General features: G+C 47.0%; 1 protein-coding gene across 1 annotated transcript in view; it reads right to left on the bottom strand.

Annotated features, from left to right (window-relative positions):
* Positions 1 to 2,320: 2,320 nt before the first annotated feature.
* Positions 2,321 to 6,000, bottom strand: part of PKP1 (plakophilin 1) — a 48,616-nt gene continuing 44,936 nt past the window's right edge. The window contains exon 14 of the mRNA XM_068996008.1: positions 2,321 to 5,597. The gene's annotated coding sequence lies outside the window, so the exon portion shown is untranslated. The remainder of the gene's footprint in view (positions 5,598 to 6,000) is intronic.

Raw genomic sequence — 6,000 nt, 5'->3', positions numbered from 1 at the left:
GCAATTCCATGGAGCAGGCTGGGAGGCCCCACAGGGCACAGATGCAGCCTCCAATTTGGTCCTGACTAGCAGAAAAGCCTGGGCTCAACAAAAGCCTTCATATCCACCACCACAGGCTCATCCTCCAAAACAGCAACTGAGACGGAGATGCTTTTACAGGGAAAAGGAAAGGGAGAGTTGAAGTTTCCAGGCAATGTGGGCTGCATTCATCATCCTGAAGCCCAATCCCAGCACCCCCCAGCAGTGAGGAATTCCCTGAGGAAGGGCAGAAGGCAGCTGGCCTGGGTAAGCAGCAGGAGGAAAAGGTACCAGCGGGTGGTTTTCAAACAGCTGTTTTTATTTCTTTTGTGAAGACAAAAATAGGAAAGGCTTCACAACCGCTTCCAAGTTCAACATAAACTACACTAAAGCTGCCAAAAGCAGTTGAAGGAACAACCAGCTGGAGTCAGAAGAATGAGCCAAAAAGTCAGAGCATCTCCCAGTAGAGGGGAACAACCTGCCAGGAGGCTGGGGGGTCAGGGGGTATCGGAAGAAGGAGCACTCAGGAAGGAGAGGAGCAGACAAGAGCAGGTATTTACGTTTTCCATTTTGTGATGCCTGTGAGAAAGGGGGAGGATTCCAACAAGCTCCTGTACCTGATACATCAGTGACATTCCTGAGAATGGAGGAATTTTGGGGAACTAGAGACCAGTAAGGAAAGGGAGATAAATGACAGACAAACATCAGCACAGTGAAATGTTAAGTGATACATGTGGGGTGAAATAATCTTATCTTTTGTGAGATGGGCATAGAGGTGACTCCATGGACCATTCATGAACAGCCCATCCCAGTGACAGCTCAAAAAAGACTCCAAGGGAACATCAGGTGTGGATAGGGATGGAGCAGAGATCAGGAAGGGCTGTGATGTCCCAGCACAAGCCCAGGCTCACACACCCTCTGCCCTGTGCTGTTCTGGGCTCCTCAGCCCAGGAAGGAAATCATTCCATGGGGCAGGGGCCAGAGGAGGTCACTGAGGGCCATGAGCTGCTGGCTCCCTGTGAGGAACTTCTCTGAGCTGGGCCTGCCCAGCCTGGCCCAGAGAGAAGCTCACCACACCTTTGAAATATCAGAACCAGGGAGCTTCAAACACAGCTCAGGTGGGGCAGGTCCAGAAGAAACTGAGGGGTTTTTGTAGGAACCCAGAGTGCCAAGAATATTTCTCTGCCTGTTTTTAAGGGTTTTTACCCCCCTGAACAACACTGTTTTAGCCTCCAACCTTGGAAAAAATTACCAACGATCAGACAAGGACTAGAAAATACAGTGGTGTGAATTAGGTGATAGATTACTATGTAAGATTGTCACAGGGTGAAAAATTGAGAGGTTTTGGGCTTCTCTTTGTAGTAAATAGATAAGAGTAAAAAATATCAAAATGGAGGATTGTTGTTGTTCTCGAAACCTTCATCTCCTTCTTCTACTACTCCATGTTCTGCAGTAAAAGTAGTTTGGAATGATTGGATAGAAAATTCTGCAGTTCCTACCCGTGTTACTGAATAATTGGTAGGAAAGTGAAAATAATGTACATTTTTAGTAACCATTGGTTAAATTACCTTTAAAAGGCTGTGTAAATCTTGATAATGAGAGCCTTCACTCCTGCTTTCTGTGCTCTATGCTCTACCTGGGTCACGCTGGTGGCTCTGTTCCTCTGATAAGACTTAAAAAACAACTATCCAGCAGCACTGAAACTCAAGGAAAAGTCTCGGTTTATCTTTGAAACTCCTTGCAAGGACTTGTAGAAAATTCTCTCCCATCAGGAGGGATTTGATTTATGGCATGGTTCAGTGTCAAGTTTTCCCTGCCACAGCCTTTGGATCCCTTCAGCAGTGACACAAATGACAGCAATGGTAATTAACTTCTTCATGGATTGAAGTGATGGCTGGGAAAGCTCCTGGGAGAGAAACCCACTGAGGACAAAATCATGGAGTCACAGAAGATCCTGGGCTGGAAGGGACCCACAGGGATCACTGATCCAAGCCCTGGCCCTGCCCAGACACCCCAACAATCCCACCCTGGGCATCCCTGGGAGCGGTGTCCTGGGAGCTCCTGGAGCTCTGGCAGCCTCGGGGCTGTGCCCATTCCCTGGGGAGCCTGGGCAGTGCCCAGCTGGAGGAAATGGGATTTACAGCTTCCTTACTCCTGTTGGATAAGGCAGAGCAGTCCAAGCTGATTCCTGCTGCAGGGTAACAGGGTTTTTTCAGACCTTTCAGACCTTTCTTATTTCCTACCACTGGCAAAACAACCAAAATAAAATCATCCAAACCAGGAAGCTTGAAGAAATTCCAGCAATTTTTATTGATTTCAGCTTTTCCAATGAAGCAAATACATACAGTGCAGCCAAAACAAAACTCTGAGACGTTTTTCTCACATACCTATATCTTACAGAATACACTGTAGAGCTACAGACTGGTAAGGCTGAGTTGGTCTCACGCTGGTGTGTGTTCAGAGAGGAATAAAACTGCCTTCGACTCGTCCATGAGGCTTCTGAAATGCGGGGTGGGATTGTACACACACAGAATAAACAAAGCATTTGTAAGAAAATAGACCAGAAAAGCTCTGCTGCACCCAGGACAATGAGGGTGGTGTTTATTTACACGGCTGGGTGTCCCACTGCTCCTGTTCCTGCTGCTGCTGGCCACGCTCCTTCTTCCCCCTCAGGAATTCTCCATCCCTGTGCCACAGACCTGCCCTGTCCTGGGGGTGGGCCCTACCCTGGCTCTTCAAGGAGCAAGGAACAGGAAACCAGCTCATCAGAGAGGATGGCACAGTTAAAATCACGCCTTAAAAAAAAATACCTCCCCAGAATGCAAAAAAAAAAATTATACTGGAGGTGAAAACAGCATTAATTTATGTTGGAGGGAACCTCACTGAGCTCCCAGAATTGCTGGTTATGAGCAACACCACTTATTCCAGAAAGTCTGATTTTCCCTTCGCTTCTCACAGCTGGGCATCAAAGTCACTTCACTGACTTGAGTGGAGTCTGGTGTCCAGATTTTAAAGAGAGACTGAGAGGAAAATAGAGGCTGTCAGAGAACTTCCCAGGGAAGATGCAGCTGCAGAACAGCCCTGGGATGGCAGAATGGTTGTGGTTCCTGCAGCCAACAGGTCTCCTGAGTGAGCTCTGCCCTGAGGTTTGCAAGCAGTGACAAACAGCATCCTAAAAACAGCTCCGTGGGAGGAACCTCTGAGCTCAGGGCAGGGACAACATCCCAGCCAGGTGAGATTGCTCAGGGCTGTGCCCCGTCACATTTGGAAGAGCTCTGAGCATGGAGGCAGATTTTATTTTTATCATTTTGTTAGCTTTGAAAAAAAAAAACTGTAATAAAAACAACTGTAACAATGGTTTTTGTAATAAAATTTATGTGAATGATGAATCTGTCTCTTGGAGTCCAATACTCACTAATGAAATCTCCAGTACCTGTAAATTTAATTGTGAGCAGATGATCCTAAAGCTACGGCTCTTTGTGCCTTGTACAGTGACTCAGTAACTGCACGGGGGGTGAAAGCAGCTGCAGTGTTTTAAAATACAGCCTAAATCACAGCCAATTAGAGTGAATTTCCTCAACATTCCATCATTCCATTTTGTAGTTGTTTCCCCGACTAGTTTTCCAGAGAAAAGCATTCGCTCCCAGGACTTGTGCTGGACGTGCCATTACAAAACAAACCTGAATGCAAAATTGCACAGAGCACTTCACACCCAAACAGAGCCAACCCTGTGGATGCTGCAGCCCTGGGGGACATCCACAGAAGGGTCCTGCCCAAAGCACTTGGAACATTTTGCATCTGGGAATCCACATCCAGCAAGGGAACTGCTGGGGGGTGGAAGGGCTCTGCCCACGGGCTGGGGCTCTTTGCTCTGTTTAAACCCTCCTGAAACACTTCTGTGCTACTGGATTCTCCTGGTTCTGCCTCTCCACTTCAAAGGGGCTTTTTCCCCCTCTCTCATTTGGCTGCAGCTCAGCACAGAGAGCTCCTGAGTGAACGTGGACAAAGAGTGGCTGCTCATTAAAGTGCACAAGATGAAGCCACCCTTTGTAGCCCAAGAGGAAAACCAGCTGGAAATGATCTCCCTCTGTGGGCAGAGTTCCCTGTGCTCCAAATGGGGACCAACAAGGGCCACCTGGAGCTGCAGCAGAGCAAACCCGAACTTCACAGGCAGTTCTTTAGTGGGCTCAAATCACCCCATGGATGTGAACTGAACATCCTGAGTCCCACCAATTTAGGAGCCTGACACTTGAAGTGAGACTGCATTTCCATTTCCAGGCTCATCATCCATCCTTCCCAAGCACCTCCTTAACCCCCAATGTTTGAAAAATGGCCCTGTGCCCCTGCCCTCTTTGAGGAATAATAACCAGCACAACAATCCTGGGTATGGGACAGGCAGCAAACACAGCCTCAGCTGCTCCCTCCCCGTGAGTCTGAGCTGAGTCCCCTCCACGGGGAGGATATTTTTCTTGTGGAGAGAAGAAGGTTGTAAGAATTGAGCTGCCCTGAAATGAGCTCAGCAGGCCCTCATCACAGCCTCAGCATCACAGGCAGATTAATGCAATTCAAGATCCCGAGAAATACAACATTTCCAAACCTGACATCACACAAGTGCTCACATTCCTTTGCACATTAATACCAGTTCTTTACACTGATCAGTAAAAACAAAATAGGATTAAAGAGGCCACATCCCCCTTTCTTTCATTCCTGTGGCAGTCAATGATTCCAGTGGAAAAGCACTTGGCTTGTCCTGCTCAGCTTCTCAAATGCCACCTCTGTCCAGGTACAGTCAGGAACTGGAATTGTTCTGGTGCTCAGAATGGATCAGAACCTGGGAATGTTCGAGCTCTGCAGCTGTGTCCCAACTGTCCCCTCACAAACAGCTTCAGGGAAGGGTGACCGAGGCCTGGGAGAGAATCTGCAGGTGTCAATTTGCTTCTTGAGATAAAGAGTTCATGTGACAGGAAAGAAAATGCTAACAATTATCAGAGAAAAATCCTAAGCAGAGAAGAAGCCCTTGTTCATAACTGTTAGGAATAACCAGCCTTGGAAAGAAGAGCATCCTTGTGTGTATCTGTTAATAATGGCCAGATGCAAAGGGGCAACTCGACCTAAAATTGACTTTTTTTTGTGTTTGGGCATAAAAATATGCCGTGACAAATTTTTAGCATGGCAGTGTTTGATGCATGGATAGGGTGGAATTGGAATAAAACCCTGCAAGGGGTTAAACTGCACAATCACCCCAACTTTGGGTGGAAAACAGGGGACTAAGCTGGAGGAAGATCCTGCTCCTCACGTGTGCTCTGTGTGTGCTGCCTGCACACACCTCCACATCACACCCAGAGTTACACAGACACACTCTTGGCAAAAAAATAATTATTGACATCGAGAAAGTATATCAAAGTCCCTTCTCCCCCCTAAAAAGAAGAAAATGCTTAAAAATATCAGTGTCATCCACATGAAATCCACGTGTTTGGTTTGCTTTACAGTTGAGTTGAACTCAGAAACTCTCTACATCTTTAACATCCTAAGGAATTGTGGAAGGGTTGTTCTTCCTGGACATGAACCAACTCCAAATTCTGAAATGGGAAAAAAAAAAAAAACAAAGAAAAAGCAAACCCTCAGATAATTAAAGCATTCAAGAGATCTTTTCATTACAGCAAACCCCAGTTTTTAATCTTTTCTCCAAGCCTGGCTGCAGTTTCTTGGGTGCCCACAGCTTTTCACCCTGGACTTCCATGCTCCTCAGAGTCCCAGTGAAAACATCCCAACAGAGCAGGAAGTGAAATCCATTCCTGGGCAGAGGGGAGGAAGGGGCTTTGGCACTGTTTCCTCTTGGTTTGATCAGAAGGCCCATGCTGGGGAAGGGAGCAAATCATTCCCTCTGCATAATCTCAGACACCACCCAAGAGACCTTGGTATTTGCAAAGTGTTTAAAGCTTTTCCCTTCAGTGGGAATCTTGAGTGAAAAGTGCCTGATGG

The sequence above is a fragment of the Aphelocoma coerulescens genome, chromosome 26 (genome assembly GCF_041296385.1).
Source record: "Aphelocoma coerulescens isolate FSJ_1873_10779 chromosome 26, UR_Acoe_1.0, whole genome shotgun sequence".
Classification (NCBI taxonomy): Eukaryota; Metazoa; Chordata; class Aves; order Passeriformes; family Corvidae; genus Aphelocoma; species Aphelocoma coerulescens.
This window is presented reverse-complemented; position numbering and strand designations above follow the sequence as displayed.